At 35.7% G+C, this 22,221-nt stretch overlaps 1 pseudogene; it reads left to right on the forward strand.

Annotated features, from left to right (window-relative positions):
- Window positions 1-182: 182 nt before the first annotated feature.
- Window positions 183-20,756, forward strand: LOC107688756 (fer-1-like protein 6; annotated as a pseudogene).
- Window positions 20,757-22,221: the final 1,465 nt, after the last annotated feature.

The raw sequence follows: 22,221 nt of genomic DNA on the forward strand, positions 1-22,221 counted from the left end.
ATGGCAAATATTTAATAACCGTGTTCTTCTCATCCCAACAGTATCTTGTGTTTGACTTCTTTTGCAATCAAGACATCTTTTTTGACAAAGTCATCAAACTATCTGTAAGTACTTAGGCTAAACAAAATGCTTTTCTTGATGTAAGCTGCAATGCTTACTTTTGTGCACTTCTCTCAAAGGTCATGCACTCAAAGATCATGAAGAGCTACTGTGTGGGAACCTTCAAGATTGATGTTGGGACAGTTTACTCCCAGCCTGGTAAACACTTGGTTTGCATTTGGTCACATCTTTTCTTTAACTAGAGAGATGAAAGTTCAGAATCTGGTCTGAGATTTGGATTATTGGTTATTCTACTTGTAAAACGGCACTAAATATTGTCTTGCTGTGCCAGGCCATCAGTTCATCAATAAGTGGGCCACACTCACAGACCCCGCTGACATCCGCACAGGGGTGAAAGGTCACCTGAAGTGTGATATCAGCGTGTCAGGAAAGGGAGATGTTGCAGCACCGTCCCAGAAGTACAGTGATTCCGAAGAACAGATAGAAAAGTAAGATCTCAGTTTGTTTTATGGCATATTAAAGATTGAATGCAATAAAAAAAATACAAATCTCATCTACTATTTTAAGATTGTTATTCTGGACAGCCATGGTGGCAGATATCTAAGAAACCATTTATAATTTAGTATACGTTTTGTTGCTTTAGTATTCAGACAATAAAGATTAATTCAGTGACTTTCCTTTCTGATAAACTGCCACTACATCTCCTTTGTGTCTCATGAAAATGATATTGAAAACATTTGTCCTCCTCCAGACACCTCCTGCTTCCCGAGGGCTTAAACCCTGAACGGCCGTGGGCTCGGTTTTACGTGATCGTGTACCGTGCAGAAGGTCTTCCCAGAATAAACTCCAGTATTATGGCCAATGTGACCAAAGCCTTTGTTGGAGACACGACAGCCCTCATAGATCCTTATGTAGAGGTGTCATTCTTCGGTCAAGTTGTAAGCTCACAATTCAGTGCTTATTACAAAACAAACCCACTTAAAGGGATAGTTAACCAAAAATGAAAACATTCTGTCATTATTACTTAGCCTCAATTAATGTTATTTCAGTATTAGTTCTGTCATGACAACTCTCGGAGGGATTGGCATGGTAATGTACATGACAATGTTAATGTATTTGGTCTTGGCGGAATAGATCTGCTACGCTGCTGCTGCTGCGGCAGAGCAAGTACCGAGACTTGCTACTGCCAATACATCCACAACATGCTGCTGTAAGCATGTAAGAAATGCTGCTGCTGCACATATAACACATATGTATAACCCCAATGTAGCATACATGAATCATCCCGTAGCAGATCTATACAGGTGGAGCTGGGGAAGGTGGAGGGTTTCTGAAGTGCGCTGCAAACTGCTACAGCAAACAAAAGCCAGGTATTTGAATTAGGCCTGGACGATAAAACGGTATCGATACTTATCGACGCTACACCATCATCAATAAAAATGTTCGATATATCGCACGATAGTTTCACGCTTTTTTCATTTAAAGGCGCGTGTTATGAGTGACAAGCAGAGCGCCAACAGAACACACAAGCACACGCTGAAATGAGTGCCATGCCTGTCTGCGATGAGGAGACTGTGAATCAAAAAAAGGAATATTAGTCGAATTTAAAATAAAAATTTGCATTCGAATGAAAAAACTGTGTATTTGAATTTTAGGTGTGCGTCAGGGAGCCTTATTAGCGGCGCACGAGATGAGGTGAGGATGATTTTGTTGCATTTTAATGTTTTTGTTAGTCTATATCCAGTTGAAACCACAAGATGCGCCGCTGCTGCATTTTCCATTCAAAATATTAGAGAACTATAGAAGCTCAATGCGGAGAAGATATTGTTTAGATTAAAACTGAAACCAAGCCATTCACACAGAACGCATATTCGGCGCATTCTTGAGACGCACAACTATGACTGTTGCACTCGCGTCTTGCACAAGAGTTGACTAGAAAGCCATGTAAAGTTAAAAGAGGTTAAACTTTTAGAAAACATTCCATTCCACTGCGTCTCATATGTTTTTAAATGCAATCGTGTGATCGGCGTTTTGGCTATTTGTATTAAGCTGCATAAATTCATGATGCTGTTTTGTTCATTATTGTTTATGCAATTTACAAAATCATATTTGATTTATAAATATTAGTTTAGATGTCATGTACTTTTTTATAGACAGCCGTTATTTTCATTGCATTGAATAAACCATTTAATGAGGTGCATTATTTTGCTCATTGCGCCCTCCTGTGGCCTCAGGAGACAGGCCAAATGTTTCCTTAACACTTATTTAATCTGCATATAAAATATAAGAAAGGAGATATTTGTTTCAATTTTATTTTGTTATTTTGTTTTATTTGTTATTTTGTTTGTTAAGACTAAAATAAGTTGTTGTTTGTCTTAATAAATTGGGAAAATTTAAAATTAAAAAAATGGTTACATTTAAACCTTTTTTCTACCGCTCTCTGTTTAAGAAAGGTTATAGAACATTTTCAATAATTATCGATACCGAACGATATGAAATATTATATCGTGATAATTTTTTTTGTTATATCGCCCAGCCCTAATTTGAATATTGAGCAGTAAGCTCATTGGCTACCGATACAAGAGAGAACCAATCAGCTGTCATGTGACTGATGTCGCCAGGTCAGATTGAGCTAGACCTATCGGACTGCGCCATCTAGAGTTTCATGCCGGAACTCTGTATTTATATACTAATATAGTATTTATTTTTGTATTTTCATTTTAATTTAGATTTTAGCAGTTTTGTTATGTTTTTGTAATTGTTATTAGTTTTATTTTAAATATGTCTATGCAGTTGTATCAGTTTTAGTAATATAATCCTTCAGTTTTTTTTTAACTGATCCAGCATTTCTAATTTTCGTTTTTTTAAGTTTAAGTTTTTCACCTAATAATTATATTTAATTTTATTATAACATTACCAAATTATTATAACATTACCAACTATTTCAATTTCAAGTAATATTTCAATGACAAAAGATAATAAATAAATAAAACTATTTTAATAGTTTTCCTTTAAAAAATACCTACACTGCCCTCATGTCATTACAAACTGTATGTAGTTACAAACTTTGTCGTTTTTTAATGTTGTTACAACAAACTAAGTTACAAAATGAGGACTCGTTGCATTACGTACCTCCAGCCATACAAGTTTATTGTGAGCAGGGCATGTTAAGATAAAAAAAATAAAAATAAACAGGAAGAATATAACATATAAATGATGCTTACGTCTCACATTGTCGTACAGTACAGTGCCGTGTTTTTAAGATGTCATATCAAGTTTAAAAAGTTAAACTGTCATACAACACTAAACAACAAATCAGTACAGCGAGAGTGACTGATATTACCAAAATAAAACAGCTAAATTGAAGTCAAATGCAAATCCTCATTACAAATGCATCATCACACAAAATATACAGACATCAATCCCTCCTACCACACAAAACCAACAAATGTAATGTGTTTAAGACAATACACCATGACAGCGCTCAGCAAATTAGCGACAGACATTTCAAGACAAACAAGCAGTGTTTATAATAAATATCATTGGCACAGTGTCCCAGTAAATGTCCTTACTTACGTTATTTGCGGCTTCCATCGTGACGTGAATAATAGCTAGCTAGTTTTATCAGCGTATATGTTTTTTCCGATTGAGATCCCACAGCGGGCGGAACTTGTCATAACGTTAGTAATAACAAGGCCCGCCCATTTAGAGAAAAGATATGATTGGTCAATTGTTCTGTCATTCGAAATTACTCTCCAATTGATTTACTATTGCTTGGCCCTACAGCTGGACCTCCAATCACAGAGCCGCAGACGCTAGGCGGAAACATTCAAATATGGAGAAAATGGCCGGTGTTCATAAATCCATTCACTGAATAGGCAGATCTGGAGAAGTTGTTGTTGTTGTTTTTCTCAGACAAATTATATTTATTTTATTTAGATTATGTTTGTCTAGTTGTGAATTGCTTAAATAAAATTTGTAATAACTATTTTTTTATTTAAAATACTATATTTTAAAACATTTATTTAAAAATAGTAAATATTGTTTTTGCAATAAGTTAGGCCCTCTCTGACGGCCTAGAGGGCCCTGACGGTTCCCCACTGTGCGACTTGCATGAACGGTCGGTGCTTTTTGGCAGTTTGTTTGTTTGTAGCATGTTATTTTAGTGTTATGGTCAGTATTCTGGTATACTGGTTAGTGACTGTGGTTGTATAGCAATGTATACAGTATATGTGATACTTGCTTTCTTTATTTTCTGCTTGAAAGGGCAGGACATCTACTCAGAAGAGCACAGCAGACCCAGTGTGGAACGAGCAGGTGGTGTTTAAAGAGATGTTTCCTCCACTGTGTCAAAGACTGAAGATTCGGGTTCTGGATGAGGGAAGCATGAATGATGTGGCCATTGGGACTCATTACATTGATCTACACACCATCTCAAATGACAATGATGGAGACAATGGTTCGCCATTTCATTACATTGTTAAAAAAAAAAAAGCTTTTCAATTATAGTGGCCACAAAAAGTATTTGGACACCATAGAAATGTCTGAAAATGATTCTGTTAGAAAAACAAAATGGCGGTAGTTATTTAGCATACTATAATTTAATATTTCGTTGCTCTTCTCAAGGTTTCCTGCCCACATTCGGACCGGCATGGATCAACCTCTATGGTTCACTTCGTAATTCCACACTGGTGGACGACAGCCAGGAGCTGAACGAGGGTGTTGGAGACGGGGTGTCCTACAGAGGCAGGGTTTACATAGAGCTGAGTGTGGAGATCCTGTCTGGAGGTGCTCCTGACTCTAAATCCCTGCTCTCAAAAATCAGTCTGAAAGATACCAAGGGAGGAAAAGCAGGGGCGAAAGATCCCAAAACTGGGACTGGAGCCGGAGGAGAGGAAGAGAAGTCCAAGACTGTAGGGCCTGAGGTGATGCCAGTGGAGCCCCCACAGAAGGTGAAGGTTTTGCAGCAGTCCTTCTTCTTTTTACTCTACTCTTTAATCTGTCCATCTTTTTACACTTTTTTTCTTTCCATTACACTAACATTTCCATTATATTGTAAAGCCACCCAAGTCATTGTTTAACTTTAATTTAGATAAATGATGAAGACATGGAAACTTTCCTGCTCTTTGGCTGTGTGTTTGAGGCCTCCATGATTGACAGAAGAATCGGTGATAGACCTGTCAGCCTTGAGTTCACCATTGGTAAACATTACAGTTTTTACATTCAGCAACATGGCACTGACCACAAATAGGATCAAAATAGGGTCTGAAACGCATAAGTTTACATTTTTTTCTGGTCATGGAGTTAATGATTTAATTATTAATGTTCATAGTCAGCCTTTATGAGGATAAACTAATTATTAAATCTTTTATTTTCATCTTATTTTTGTGAAGTTTGTCATTTTTTCAACCCTGTTTCCAAGTGTTGTACATGTCTAAATATACAGCATTAATTCTAGATCTTTTTTAACTAAATTTAAAAAACATAGAATGGATCAATAAATGAGAGGCATATTTATCCAACTAAGCTGTCACTCAGTAGAGACTTTAGTTTGAGACCAAGTATTGGTTTAATCTCTCATAAATAAAAGAAAATATATATTTTTTAATTGTTCTTGGCCATTTTTTCCATAAAATATATTTGGTAACAGGGCTGAACAGTTGAGCTAAATTAATACATTCAACACTCAATTTGTCAAGCTCTTTTTGAGTGTCACAACTGTTAGAAATGTTCAGTTCTTTGTAATAGAAAAATACTGTGGTAACAAGGTTGAACATAATTTGGGGGGCACAGATAATTTTTTTAGTTAAAATTGCTTAAACGTTTTACTGTAACATACTAAATGTCTTTGAACGGATAATGTCAATATTATGAAATTGATATACTAACAATAATATGATTATACAAATAATATGACGCCTTTAAATGTGTGCTTGTTTATTCAGGTAACTTTGGGAACTTAATTGATGGTACTGCACCACCTCCTTCAAAGAAAAAGCTTGAAGATGTGTCAGTGACCACTCCTCTATTGGACACTGCAGCAACAATGCCGTGCAAATCTACTACTACACCAGAAAGACCTCTTTTTGGAGATGCACAGAGGTGCTTACAACACAAGTTTATACCTTCATTAAATAATGGAAAATACCTTAGTCATGACTGGACCCATAATCTTGTTTGTGCAGGCATTACATGCACTTGCCCATTGGAACGCAGAAGCCTTGTGGGTATATTTATAGCAGCTGGGAGGATCGAGCGTACCGACTCCATCACGCCAACATGCTGGACACGATTGCCCTGATGTTTGTATGTGATGTGAACCCTCAACCCCGTAGTGTTTTATTACATTACCATGTAATCAGCTAGTAGTTCATGTGATTCTTTTCATTTAATGTTTATCAGGAGGAGGGAGTCACTAAGGTGGCAGAATTGGATAAAATGTTGTCTACAGAAGCCGGGACTCTCATGCATCATGTTCTTCGGGAATTTAGAAGAGATGCCAGGTAAGTCTAATGACCATAGGGAGTTAATGGAGATATTCAGTGATACCAGAACAAAAGCTCTTTACCATTAATAGGGTCATAACATCCATTTTTTTTTAAATGTTAGTAAAGTTTAATGTTCAAATACCTTACAATGTGACAGGGTGAAACAATTTTCTGAACACCCAATAGGTGTCACTGTTGGGTTAGTTTTCACTTTTGTGTCACGGTTCTGCATTCTGAAAGTTACAGTGTTTTTATAGCAAAACCAGGTGTTTTATTTCACAAGATGAAAGAAAATGTATTATTCATGAACTGTATAAAATGTCTGTTCGCCCAAAAATGAAAATTCTGTCATAATTTACTCACCCTTATTTTGTTTCAATTGTTTTTATCCATGGTCCATTTATTTATTTATTTATTTTAGTCCATACAGTGAAAGTCTTTAGGATCCAATGTTGTTTTGGACCCCATTGACTTTCATTGTATGGACAAAAACAATTGGGACTTTCTTCTTTTGTGTTCCACAGAAGAAAGATACAGTTATGTAAAAACATGAGAACATGATATAATTTTAATTTGTGGGTGACCTATCCCTTTAATGTGCTCTCTTTAATGAAATTCTAAAACTGTGTCCTAATTATGTTTCTGCTGGATGTAATGGTATTTTTACTGCAGCGAGTTTATTGCTTTTGCTGAAAAGAAGGTGAAGGGAAGCAACTTGACCTTACTGGACAAAAAGAGGCTCACTCTGTGCAAACAGGAGCTGGTGGGTCTCTTCTGTGCATGCTCTCATTATTAAAGACCTCTATCTGTAAAACTTAAGACTAGCCCTCTGTCTTTTACTGTTCTTGTATGACTGTGAATTATTGCTCATTGCTGCTTTTCCTCCACAGTGTAGTTCAGCTCATTCTTTTCACAACCAAAATATAAAATTTGTAAAGAAATTAATTTGTAGGTTCAATTTAAAGAGGTGTATAGGATCACGAGAACATAAATTCTGTGAAGTGTATTTAAACTATTTAAACTTGTGGTGCTTGTATATTAGTCTTTGGTTTTCTTTGCTGCTCTTCAGGAGAGTATGACAGAAGTAGCAGGAGGACTCCTTGAGCCCAAGAGGAGATCTTTGACTGTAAAAGAGATGATGCTGGAAGTCCAGAAAATTAAAAAGAAACTGAGATTCCTCGTGGAAGAGGTTTTTATTTTGTGTCATTGTTATATGCACATCCTTGAACTCTTATACGTATAATGTAAGTCTCCATCATTACTAATATTTATTTTCATCTCATGCCTTTCTCAGCCTCAACACACTTTACCAGATGTGTTTGTGTGTCTGGTCAGTAATAACAAGCGTCTGGCGTGTGCCAGAATCCCTGCTCGTCATCTGCTCTTCTCACAAAGCCCAGAGCAGAGAGGCCGAGACTGTGGGAAGATCAAGACCCTGTTCCTCAAGGTCTGAACTCTGTAATCAAATAGAAAATTGACAAATGCTAAATACCTTTTGTTGCCACTTCTCCTGTAACTTTTAAAAGGAAATGTGTCTTTCAGCCTCCAGGGAAGCGTGGACCAGGGTGGACAGTCCAGGCTAAACTTGATGTGTATTTATGGCTGGGAACTAGCAGAGATTCATCCCACATGTTGGACAATCTCCCATCAGGCTTTGAACTGGAAGGCATCTCATCTGAGGGCAGGACTGGCCCTCCTCCTGATTATTTACTTTACACAGGCAAGACTGCTCAGTGCTCTGTGTTGTTGTTGTTTTTTCAGTATCCATTCTTTTTATCTGTAAGACACTGATTTGCATGTTGACCCTGTTTGTTGTTGGTTTGCAGAGCAGCACTTGTTCCAGCTGAGGGCTCATATGTACCAGGCTCGTGGTCTCATTGCAGCAGATAACACTGGCCTCTCAGACCCCTTTGCCTGGGTGTCTTTTCTGTCCAGTAGCCAAAGCACTGGTGTAAGCATGAGTTTCTGTGATGATATTCTAGACAAAAATCCAATAGATGATGCTGCTAACTGCACTAGTGTATTCTGTATTAGAATATTCTTTCACTATAGTTGTTTAAATTAGACTTAACTTTTAACACGTACAGATCCAGAAGTGCAAATACTGTAGCGATATGTCTATATATATATAATGGTATTATTATGGTTCAATGAAAAAGTGCAAGGTTTTGAAGTACAGGAAGTTTAATTAGTGAATCGGTCGTCAAAATACATTTTAGAAAATGTATAGAGAAGTAAGAGCACCTATTTTACATATACATACATGGTTTTGGATAATTAGCCACAAAAGGATATAATTACCACAAAGCAAATGATCTTATTATGTGAAAAGGTAATTGATATTTGTTCATATTGTACATTTTTTTTTTAGATCATCAAGCAAACACTGACTCCTACATGGAATCAGCTGATCCTGATAAATAATGTGTGTCTGTGTGGAGGGCTTTATGAAATAGTCCAGGAGCCACCGCTTGTTGTGATTGAAGTGTATGATGATGATGCAGTGGTGAGGAAAATATATTCCCTTATACAGTATGCAGACTACAAATGTAGGTCTTGTCCTATAGTGTGGATTGTCCTGTAGTTTAATTAACCATTATATGCAGCTGAAAAAAAGCTGCTGTATTGTTTCTCTTCATCTTTGCAGTATCTGTCTTAAATATTTTTGAGCTGAAGCGATGGTTTGCTTTCTCCAGGGTATAGAGTACCTGGGGTCGACAGTGGCTGTTCCTGTAGTCAGACTGTCAGATGAGCGATACTCCCCTCCTCAGCTGCAGTACAGCCCTCTGTTCTGTGGCAGTCTGTCAGGAGGAGACATACTGGGAGCATTTGAACTCATTCAGGTCCAGTCTTACAAACACAACACATGACAGTAATGTGCATTTACAGTACAGATGTGGTTGAATCTGCTATTTATTAATATTACTATTACGTCTGCTTCTACTGCTATAAATAATAATAACATTTATAGTATAATTGTCTTGTCCCATGATCCTGTAGATCTCCAAATCAGGAGAACACACACTTCCTGATTTAGATGAGCCGGATGGAGGGGTTATTCCAGTACCCTCATACATTCGACCTGTGCTCTGCAAGTACAGAATTGAGGTGAACAATCTGTGACTTATGGTCTATATGTTAAATATAAAAAATGGATAACCACTCATTACCATTCTTATGAAGGTACATTGCATTGCTCTCTAGTTTAGCTGACAGTTGTAAAAATCATTGCATAGCGTGAGACAGATTTTGTGTGTTTGCAGCCATTTCATTTCATACATTGACAGTAAAGACTTTATTTGTTTTCTTTTAGATTCATGGTCGTTAGTCATTTGAATCCCAGGGCCATCATTATTCTTGAAAATCATTTATGAACCATTGATTTCATAAGTTCATGAACAATTTCTAAGCACCCACATAGACAAAATGATAATATATTTATTGTATTTTTTATATTAACACTGTATAAGGATTTTCTTTTAAACATATATACATGGGTCAAAGACATTAAGATGTCCGCATCAAAAGAAATTTACAAAAGTGATTTTATGTCCATAGAAAGCACATTAATATAAGTAAATTGTCTACTTTTAAGGTTTGAAATATGTTTTTGGAGAATAAAATGTCCAAATTTGGTTGAAATAATGTTCCATTATCGTTCAGTGTAACACAATATCTATGTAAAAATTCAAACAACATGCTTATTCTGATGTGTACATATTAAAATATATAAAACAATAAGGGAGCATATTAAATTTGGTTGTGTTTGAAATGAGTAAAAAATTCTTACTGACAAATGGGCAAAACCTAGGATAGTGGCAAATTTTTAAAATGTAAAATTACAACTAATTAGTATTTGGGGTGAAAGTAATTAGTCTTTTAATATGTCATAAATTGATTTTTGTTGTAAATATGCCTGACAAGATTGTTACACTGAATGACATCGTTAGTCATTTGAATCCCAGGGCCATCATTATTCTTGAAAATCATTTATGAACCATTGATTTCATAAGTTCATGAACAATTTCTAAGCACCCACATAGACAAAATGATAATATATTTATTGTATTTTTTATATTAACACTGTATAAGGATTTTCTTTTAAACATATATACATGGGTCAAAGACATTAAGATGTCCGCATCAAAAGAAATTTACAAAAGTGATTTTATGTCCATAGAAAGCACATTAATATAAGTAAATTGTCTACTTTTAAGGTTTGAAATATGTTTTTGGAGAATAAAATGTCCAAATTTGGTTGAAATAATGTTCCATTATCGTTCAGTGTAACACAATATCTATGTAAAAATTCAAACAACATGCTTATTCTGATGTGTACATATTAAAATATATAAAACAATAAGGGAGCATATTAAATTTGGTTGTGTTTGAAATGAGTAAAAAATTCTTACTGACAAATGGGCAAAACCTAGGATAGTGGCAAATTTTTAAAATGTAAAATTACAACTAATTAGTATTTGGGGTGAAAGTAATTAGTCTTTTAATATGTCATAAATAGATTTTTGTTGTAAATATGCCTGAAAAGATTGTTACACTGAATGACATTTTAGTGGGTCTCTTCTGTAAATCAGGGAAAAATGTATGATATTTATTTTTTGCTCAGAAAAACCAAAACAAAATTGCAATTAAATAAACAGAATTTTTTTAATTTTTGGGGGGGAAAACAACAACAATTTAAAGCAGTATTACACTTATTGTTTCTATGCTTAAACCCTTTTTCGTCTTTGACCCACATACAGTGCCGTTCAAAAGTTTGGGATCAGTAAGATTTAGAATGCTTTTTAAAGAAGTTTCTTATGCTTATCAAGGCTGCATTTATTTGATCAAGAATACAGAAAAAACTTTCTGTTTCAAAAGTTTTCTGTTTTAATACACTTTTAAGATATAATTTATTAATGTGAAGCAAAGCCAAATTTTCATCAACCATTACCCCAGTCTTCAGTGTCACATGATTCTTCAGAAATCATTCTAATATGCTGATTTATAATCAATGTTGGAAACAGTTGTGCTGCTTAATATTTTTGGGGACCTGTGATACTGTTTTTGGGATTCTTTGATAAATGAATGTTAAAAAGAACAACATTTATTCAAAATTTTGTGTTACAATATATGCTACTATTCAAAAGTTTTTTTTTTTTTTAAAGAAATTACTAATTAATAATACTTTTATTCAGCAAGGATGTGTTAAAATGGATAAAACGTGATAGTAAAGACTTGTTAGAAAAGATTTTGAATGAATGCTTTTCAACTTTTTATTCATCAAAGAAAAAAGTATCACACGTAAAAATATTAAGCAGCACAACAGTTTCAACACTGATAATAAATCAGCATATTAGAATGATTTCTGAAGGATCAAGTGACACTGAAGACTGGAGTAATGGCTGATGAATATTCAGCATTGCATCACAGAAATAAATGATATTTTGGAGTATAATAAAATAGAAAACCAGTATTACAAATTGCAGTAATATTTCACAATATTACTGTTTGTTCTGTATTTTTGATCAAAGAAATACAGCCTTAATGTGCATGAGAGACTCCATTAAAAAACATTAAAGATCTTACTGATCCCAAACTTTTGAACAGCAGTGTACATACATACAATACAGATTTGAATAATTCAGGTTCAGTTACATCATTGCATTCTATAAACTTATTCAGGGCAATTCCTATAAATGCACCACATTTTTGCTTTTGAATTTGCTTTCTGCTAGATATATTTAATATTTCATGCGTCAACTTGTGACATCTTGTTCTGAAACCTTTGTTACTCAGAGCTTTTTCATTTGGTGTCAAACCACTATAAATCTAATTAAAGATCTTTTCACAAAAGTGTTGTGAATTCCTCTATCTCTCAGATGCCATTCATTATCTGATCAGTGTTTACACATATAGACAAAACTGCATGGTAGTAGTAGGAAACAGTCTTGTGGTCTACACTGTATACCAGGTCTCACTATTATTAGGTGTTACTACATTTGTGCTCAAAAATGTGTAATGTGTAATAAAGTGTTATGTCTATTACAGAATTTTAATATGGATATACCATTTTGACTCTGACTCTTTTTAACTAAATGTAGCTTTTTTCAGTGTACACTGTTATGGTTTTGTGTGTACTATGAATACAAGTATTGTTGAGTTTGTGTTTCTGTGCACTGCAGGTTTTGTTCTGGGGCCTCAGAGAACTGAAGAAGGTTCAGCTTTTATCTGTCGATCGGCCCCAAGTTTTTATCAAGTGTGCAGGAGGAGGTGTCAACTCTTCAGTGATACAGAGTTACAAGAAAAACCCGAACTTCACAATACTTGTGGATGCCTTTGATGTGGTGAGTCAACTGCTGCAATAACAGAGTATATGATGTGTATATACTCTCTGTTTCGTGTGATTCGCTTTGCGTTCAGCTGATCTCAGCATGTCTGTGGCCGCTGTTATCTGTCTGTAGGAGCTGCCTGAAGACGAACACCTCCTCCCTCCTCTCACTATCACTGTGGTGGACTGGAGGGCCTTTGGGCGGAGCACACTTGTGGGAAGTCATATGATCAACAACCTGGCCTTATTCAAACACATCCCCTCGCCCATCCAACAGCCCCAACCAGAACCCAGAAATATAGCAGGTACCACACGTCGCAGTTACAGTCCCAGTAACAAAATGTACTACACTGTCACATTTTTTCAACGAAAAATCTAACCTATTCCTCTAGCATGAGCAGTGCTGGGGAGTAACTAGTTACATGTAACTAAATTATGTAATTTAATTACAAAATAAATGTAATTGTAATCAGTTACAGTTACAGTTTCTGAGAAAAATGTGTAAATAAATTACAGTTACTTATGTTAATGATTACAAAGGAGGCTACATCCGACTTTTTTCACACACACCCACATACAGATTTGATTGATTTCTTTCATAAATTGCAGTGACTGCTCTTAAAATATGAGACACAAATGTTTTAGGAGTTTAGGACACCGAACAGGACACATGCTTATTTAATAACTATTTTGGGTTTATGTATATGCTTTATTTTTTAAGATTAACAGTTTTTTCCAAGCCATTGTTAGATGCCAGTGTTTCCTGTCATAAACATGCAAAGATTTGATTTCAAAAACAGTACCATAGTTATTAAACTATTTCTTGTCAAATGTATCAAATGTAATCAGTTACATTACTTTAATAAAGTAATTGAAATCGTTGCACTACTAATTACATTTTAGATAGGGTAACTTGTAATCTGTAACCGATTACATTTTCAAAGTAACCTTCCCAATACTGAGCATGAAATAATAATGTCTTAGGAAAATATTACGGGCCCAGCCCTTAATTATATAAAACCCCAGATGGTTTTGGGCAGGGATGCTTAATCTTGCATCTGCCCTGCTCAAACACATCTATCCGTTTTTTAAGAAATCCCTAAACCTACTGAGCAATTAATAAAAATGATTGTTAAAATTTAATTAAAAGTATGGTTTGTTTTTGGCCTGTAGTGGCTCAGCTGTCTCTGCAGCAGAGTGTTGTGCCACCACCCAATGAGGAGATCGCCATTGAAATAGAGCAGGAGGAAATAATCACCCCTGGCCCTAAAACTGAGCCAGACTTCCAGGACAAGAAGGTTTGTTTTTTGGATTGGATAAACTAAAAAATTTGAGAAAACATCATATTAACACCAGTATTACCAAATATAATACTCACCCCCCAGATTTAATCTATGTCTCTGATTCCTGAAAGCACATATGTGCAAACAGAAGCATATAAACACATGCACACATTACCAATCTACTATGACTATAAAACTCTTCATCAATGCCAGGTTTCGAAGAAGAGCAAACGAAGGTCTACGAAAAGGAAGAAACGCACCACAGCTGATGAGTCTGCTGATAATGTCATTGATTGGTGGACGAAATACTATGCATCAATGGAGAAGATCCAAGTGGTAAGCTTCCAAACTAGTTTGTTAGCAGGAGTTGGTCTTATTTGTCTTGTTTTTTTCTAACTAGTTGTTTTGTACCACAACTTCTTTCTTAGGCAAAGCAAAAAGAAAACAATCCATTTCCACTGCTCTTTGAAAACAGTAAGTGATATCGGAGTTTATTCCAGAATCAGTCTTGTCCTCTAGATCATGTAGACAAACCATGCTCCAGCTTTACTCAAACATGATCACGTTATGATGTATTTTAGTAACTCCTCTGGAGAACATTATTTCCGAAGGATTGATCAGTCTGGGTAAGAATGACTGGGAGACTGGCCCTTTTTCTTGCGGTCAACGGGATTGCAGAATGTTTTTTTCACTATGCAAACCCTGTGCATTTGAATGGAATTAAATTGTCTATATATTCATTTTAAAAAAAGTAAATGGTGCTTACACAAGAGATCATACAACATTTTGCAATCCCAGATCTGCACCTCTATTTCTGAGTTTTGTGCACATACACTACTTTTCAAAAGTTTAGGGTCTGTAAGATTTGTTGATGTTTTTGAAAGAAGTTTCTTATGCTCGCCAAAGCTGCATTCATTTGATCAGCAATACAGTTAAACTGTGATAATGTGAAATATTATTATAATTTACAACATTGGTTACTTTTAATGTAATTTCAAATGTAATTATTTTTATGGAGGCAAAGCTGAATTTTCAGCAGCCATTGCTCCTTCAGTGTCACATAATCCTTTGAAAAGATTTTAATATGCTGACTTGGTGCTTAAGAAACATTTATCAAAGTATGTTTATCAAAAGTATAGAGAAATATATTTATCAAATAAATGAAGCATTTGTTTCCTGATTCTAATTAAATTGTGACCTCGAATAAAGAATATGTTCCCAGGGCTTATTGATGAATCCCCGTAATTATTATTTTGTATTTTATTTATTTTTTGCATGTCATGTGCTGGCTCTGTACAAAAGAGAGAGAAGAGCATTTAACATTATAAATGTCTCTACTGTCAATTTAATATTTCCTTGCTAAATACAAGTGATAATTTCTTTCAAAAACAAATCTTACTGGCCCCAGATATTTGAGCATTTATGATATAACAGTTTACTAATTTGCAGTGTATAAATGCATTAACTGTGTTGTGTCTGGTGAGGGTTAGCAGCATGTCAAAAAACTAAAATGTGGTTTCTTGTTAATGGCAGTATGTTGGGAAGTTGTCAGCTGGTTGTTTTGTGTTGGCTGTGTAAGACACTGAAAACTGCTGGTGGAAGTGATAAAAGCATATTTATGTGATTCTTTAATCAAATAAATCTCTTAAAGGCAGTTTACCTTTAAAGTCATTTAGACTGTGTGCAAGTTATTTTGATATGCTGTTTTTTTGTGTGTGTGGTATCTTTAGCTTCAAACATTAAGGACAAGAAAAAGGAAGTGAATTACAAGAGCGTGATAGAACAGCCCAGGCTTTCAACACTACAGGTAAAATGTGTCATTACAATGCTTAGTTTACCTGCAAATATTTTCTATACATTAATTGAGGATTTATCCATTAAATGGATGTGCAGTCTCACTTGTCAATCACTCTAGGTGTATGACAAAGAGCTGGAGGCTGAGTTTGGGCCTTTTGACGACTGGGTTAAAACCTTCGAACTCTATCGAGGAAAGGCCAATGAGGAAGAAGGTTCTGCTGATGAAAGATTTGTTGGGAAGTTTAAGGTAAAGTGGTTTTGAAGTACCATTAAACAGTTAGTTAGAAAACAGTTATTTTAAATTGTAACAATGTTTCACAATATTACTGTTTAGTCTATTTTTGGCCAAATAAATGCAGTCTTGGTGAACATAAGAGATTCTTTCAAAAACATTAAAATATCTTACCGACCCCAAACTTTTGAACTGTGGTACAGATATTGCAAAAGGAGAAGTTTTCTAAAAAAAAAAAAGAATGCTGTTTAATATTCTTTACAGAGAACATCAGAGTTAACAGTAAATTCTGATGAATTTCGTGCTTTTTTTTCAGGTGGTTAAAGGGGCTTGAAGATGACAGACAGGAAACTGATGTCCATTACAATTCTCTGACTGGAGAGGGTAACTTCAACTGGCGCTTTGTGTTCCCCTTTAACTACCTGCCGGCTGAGAAAGTGGTGGTGATACAAAAGCGAGAAAGCATCCTCTCTCTGGACAAAACTGAACAGAAGATCCCTGCAGTCCTTGTTATGCAGGTGTGGGACTTTGAGAGGCTTTCTGGCCAATGAGGAAGAAGGTTCTGCTGATGACAGATTTGTTGGGAAATTTAAGGTAAAGTGGTTTCACATGAAGTGCCATTACATACATGGAAGCTTTTTAAGACCCAGGTCACAGGATTCCCATCACTGATTGTGCCATCAGGGCAGGTTTTGTCTGTACAAGCTGCCTGAAACGGATGATGAGGAGGAGGATGGGTATTTGGATTCTGGGCAGTTTAAAATAAACCAGGGTATTCCTCCAAACACCGCAGTGGACGTCCTTATCCGTGTGTACATAGTTGCAGTAAGTGCCTTTCGTATTTTTGATTCTGGAATATCAATGCTAATTAAAGCACTTATTGGTTCATTTTTGATCATTGTTACTTAACTCAGCTGGTAAAGCAAGAACACATTAAAATGATCAAAAGTGACACTTGAGATTTTTACATGTTTCTTATTTCAAACAAATGCTATTCTTTTGAGCTTTCTTATTCATCAGTAATCTTTCGCCGTGCTCAACTGGGCTCACCACCACACGATACAGTCAAGTCGCTCTCTTGTGCATTTTAGGCCTTCAGCCTGCACCCTGCGGACCCAGATGGCAAAGCAGACCCTTACATAGTCCTGAAACTTGGGAAAACTGATATCAAAGATAGAGACAATTACATCCCAAAGCAGCTCAACCCAGTGTTTGGAAGGTGAACACGCACAATGATTGAGAAAATCACTTTGAAATTCTTCTAACTCCATGTTTTTTTTTTTGAGGTTCATTCTTTCTTCATCTTCCTCTGCTGTTCAGATCCTTTGAATTTCAAGCCACTTTTCCCAAGGAATCCCTGCTAACTATTCTCATCTATGACTATGACACTGTTGGCGGTGATGATTTGATTGGAGAAACACAGATTGATTTGGAGAACCGTTTTTACAGCAGGCATCGAGCTACCTGCGGCCTGCCTACTGAATATGCCATGTGAGTATTTACTGCATATCATAACATTTTCATCTTCTCAAGTTAGTTTCATGCCCACCTTTGATGCATCAACTGATGATGTTATGTGACCTAGTGAGGGTTATAATGCATGGAGGGACTGCATCAAGCCAACAGAACTGTTGATTAAGCTTTGCAAAGAAAACAGACTGGACAACCCTCACTTTTCTCCAGGACGTATTACCATTGGCAGCAAAGTTTTTACGGGGAAAACTGTATTTGCTGATGAAGGTAGGTCATTGTTTTGGTGTACACCATGACATTGTTGATTAATAATTAGAGGAGCAATGTACCACAAGCGTTTGCTGCTGTTTCACAGATCAGATGGTGGAGTCATACGAGCACCTGGCCCTAAAGGTGCTGCAAAGGTGGCCTGAGATGCCTAATGGGGGTTGTAAACTTGTGCCAGAGCATATTGAAACTCGCGCACTCTACCTCAAGGACAAACCAGGAATAGACCAGGTAATGTGTGTTGTTTAGAGGTTAATGTAACCTTAATGCACTATATATACATGTACAGTATGGGTGGTGAAGTGAATGTAATTTTAATAAGTGTGCATTTACATGTTTCTCAGGGTCATCTCCAGATGTGGGTGGACATTTTTCCAATGGATATGCCTCATCCTGGCCCTCCTGTGGACATTTCCCCTCGCAAACCCAAAGGGTAAGGTGAAGATTCACAAAACCATCTTACTAGGATGTTCTGGAAATGTAACACTTGTTTGCGCCATCTTATGTTATGTTTTTTATAAAGGTATGAGCTGAGGATCATTATCTGGAACACTGAAGATGTAATACTGGAGGACACCAACTTCATAACAGGACAGCAGTCAAGTGACATTTACGTCAAAGGGTAAGTGGATCACAGTAAACATAGACAATCTTTAATTATCTATAATAATTTTAATTATGTAATTATTTAGGAAAAAGTCTCCCAATATGTACTACTGTTCAAAAGTTTGGGGTCAGTAAGAATTTTTATTTTTTTATTTTTTTTTGTTCAGCAAGAATGCATTGAATTGATCAAAGAATCCTGAAAAAAGTTGTGGTTTCCACAAAAATATTAAAGGGATAGTTCACCCAAAAATAAAAAAATCTTTCATTAATTACCTTCATGTTGTTCCAAACTCATAAGACCTTTGTTCATCTTTGGAACCCAAATTAAGATATTTTTGATGAAATTCGAGAGCTTCCTGACCCTCTTTGTTTTCGGATTTCATCAAAAATATTTTAATTTGTGTTCCGAAGATGAACAAAGGACTTACAGGTTTGGAACGACATGAGGGTGAGATTTTTCTTTGAGAGGCTTTCTTCTGATGACTTCCTGGGTAAGAATCTCTTTTGCTTAACATGCTTACATTTACACCTGTTTTATATGTATCACGTCCTCCCTAGATCTGCTCTGTTGTCACTCCTGATGGGGTTTGTGCTATATATACTCGTGCTGTATAGAGCTCACAGTCCCTCAGTAGCAGAAAAATAAAATTATTCCTAAGAAACTTGGCTCAAAATATTTGATGTTAATACTTCATGAAGGTCATGTTTATGTGTCCGTAGGCTCAGTGGAGTTGGACCTGCATGGATTTCCACGTGGAGCGAAATCAGCTAAAGTTTGTAAGATGGAAATGCTGACAGAAACCATGGAGAACATCTCTATCTTCCAGCAGAAACGCTCCAAAGGCTGGTGGCCCTTCATTAAAGCTGGAGAACTCACAGTGTGTGAATTTAATTATTTCACGGAAAGAAAAATTGTGAATTAATCACTCGATAGCACCATGTTTGCAAACATTGACAATCAAAACTTAACCTTTGACTCATTTATTAAAAATGTAATTGTTATCCATTTTCATTTGTTCAATACAAAGCAATAGTAGGTATGGTATTGTTCAAGATTGTATTTACATAAACCTGACCTAATAAAAGTAGCATTTAAACTGTTTTCTTTCTGTAGGGGAAGGTAGAAGCAGAGTTTCATCTGGTAACAGCTGAAGAGGCAGAGAAAAATCCAGTGGGGCGTGCACGCAAGGAGCCAGAGCCTCTAGAGAAACCAAAGTAACGAGACTAATACACTCACACCTATTTTCAGATGTTTTTATTCATATTATTACTAGAGCTGTCAATTAAATTAAAAACATATAGGCCGATATCATTTGAAAAACATAAGACTGAACTGAATTACAGTACGTGATATGTGTTTAAGGTAGTTCCACTGTATGTACTATATACTGTATGTGAATTATTTCTAATATCAAACGTTAACTTTTCTCTAGTCGTCCAGACACTTCCTTCTCCTGGTTTATGAATCCTTTCAAGTGCTTCTTTCACCTGATCTGGGGGAACTACAAGAAATACATCATTGCCGGACTGGTGCTGCTGATTGTGACCTTGTTCCTGGTTCTTATCTTCTACACCCTACCAGGGGCGATCAGTAGTAAGATAGTCAATGGGTAATCAAACACCCTGATTAAGTAACTGGACACAAATGAGCAGCACATATTTAACTTGTTATTGTTGTTGCTTTAATGAAGCACACATTTAAATGCTTGCTCTGCAGGTAGAACATAACTAACTTTGCTGATTTTAGGAACAATCTTTTATTTAATGTGCACCAACAAATGTAATACCTACACAGAACATTACATGTTTATTCATCTTTAAACGGCATAAAACACCGAACATAGCACATGAAAACTGTAGAAAACAAGTGTTTAGTAATCACTTCCTACCTACTGTAAACAGATGGACTTTGTTCTACTGTAGAGCTTTAAAACTAGATAAATGATTATGAAGTGACTTTCAAAATGACGGCAATAACTCAAAAATGAACATTTGTGTAAATATAGTGACATAAAACAAGCGACCACAACCCCAATGAGTCCATGTAATGTAAATTTGTGATTGTTGCAAAGGGTTAAAATAACATTTATTCATAGTCTTTGTGAAACATGTTGTGTATTGCCTTATATTGATACCAGAAATTATCTAAAAATTATAGTGTTTTATTCTCAGCTGATTGAAATGTCATTGCATTTCTCAGAATACTAATTAAACTGATTTTAACTGTAGCACTGGTAGTACTTTATGAAGCAAGAAATGTAGCTTTATGAAGTTCTGATTGAAAGACAATAAGAAGTCTGAAATGTTAATGTAGTATTTCAGTTATTGAGTGTGCCTTTTGATCCTTAAAGCGCTGGCGCCGGAATTATTGAAGAAACAGTCACAATACCGTATGTGCACTTTTTCTAATTCACTGTGGTTTAAAAAAAAAAACAACTAATATCTGTAAGTGAATCGTTAACCAAAACTGATACGGCTCTTGGTTTACAGTTTTCCCCATTACTGAGACAGTAACTCTACTCGTAAGCATTTTATCAGAAAAATATTCCATACCTTTTCATACCAAAACATACATCAGCCACCAAAACAAAGACTAATTTCCAGAAAACAGCATTCACCGCTTTTTCTGTTAAACCACATTTGCCTGCTCACAATCAAACACAAATATCAGCTTAACACAGCAATTTTGCAATGTGTGCTCATTCAGAAAGCACTGGCAAACACATTTAATGTCAGCATGGTTATTTCCAACAATGCCGTTTGCTAGAAAAATTTAGGCTACAAAAATGAACATGAAGGTATATTTTAATGAATGAACCAAATTAGTATTTCAAACCACCCTGAACACTGCAGTCAAACATACAGATGAAAAACATTTCAAGCACGTGAGCCAACATAACCAGGGCAGTCATGCTAACACTGTTTTCTAGGACAAATATCAGTTTCCGCTGTGTGCAGAGCACAGTTTCTTCACCGATGACCACAATATCGTTGAATAATATTTTTGTACCTTTTAGTTTACATTAGTCAGCGCAGTTGACTTTAGAATGCATGTTATAGTGCAATTTCAGTTGTTTAATGTTACTAAATAACCAAACAGTTTAATTTGGATTCAGTTTGCAAAGGTAAAAGTAGGGCTGGGTGATTCACATGCACAAAAAACCCCCAAATCAAATTAGATTTTTTCAGAACGTTTGACCGATTCTCGATTCAAGTAACTTTTTCTTTATTAACCCTCTAGTTAAAGAAAATTCTATTCAAAGTGCACCACACATGACGTATGTATCAACATGTTAAATCGCTTTTTAAATATCTTTGCAGAAAAGATTCATGAACGACAACTATATCTCGGACAAACTTGTCTTACATATTACATATATAACATACATATTATAATGTTCAGAAATAATACAAGGAAATATGCTTTAAAATTCTCGTAAGTCAAAAAATGACTGAAGGTATAACACCTGTAGACTGTTATTAACTATAAATGTTCTGTAAAAACAATGAACAGCAGCTTTCAGCCTGTCACCATGATGCAAACATGAAATATCAGACATACAGTTGTAGTTCTTTACAGGTTTTTAATTCGATTGCACTGCTTTTCCATGGTTTTTCTATGTAAACATGGATGCATTTGACTTGCGCTCTTGACTGTTTGGCTTACGGTCCTTCACAGAGTGCATC

The sequence above is a fragment of the Sinocyclocheilus anshuiensis genome, unplaced genomic scaffold, assembly GCF_001515605.1.
Source record: "Sinocyclocheilus anshuiensis isolate Anshui unplaced genomic scaffold, SAMN03320099.WGS_v1.1 scaffold9, whole genome shotgun sequence".
Taxonomy (NCBI): Eukaryota; Metazoa; Chordata; class Actinopteri; order Cypriniformes; family Cyprinidae; genus Sinocyclocheilus; species Sinocyclocheilus anshuiensis.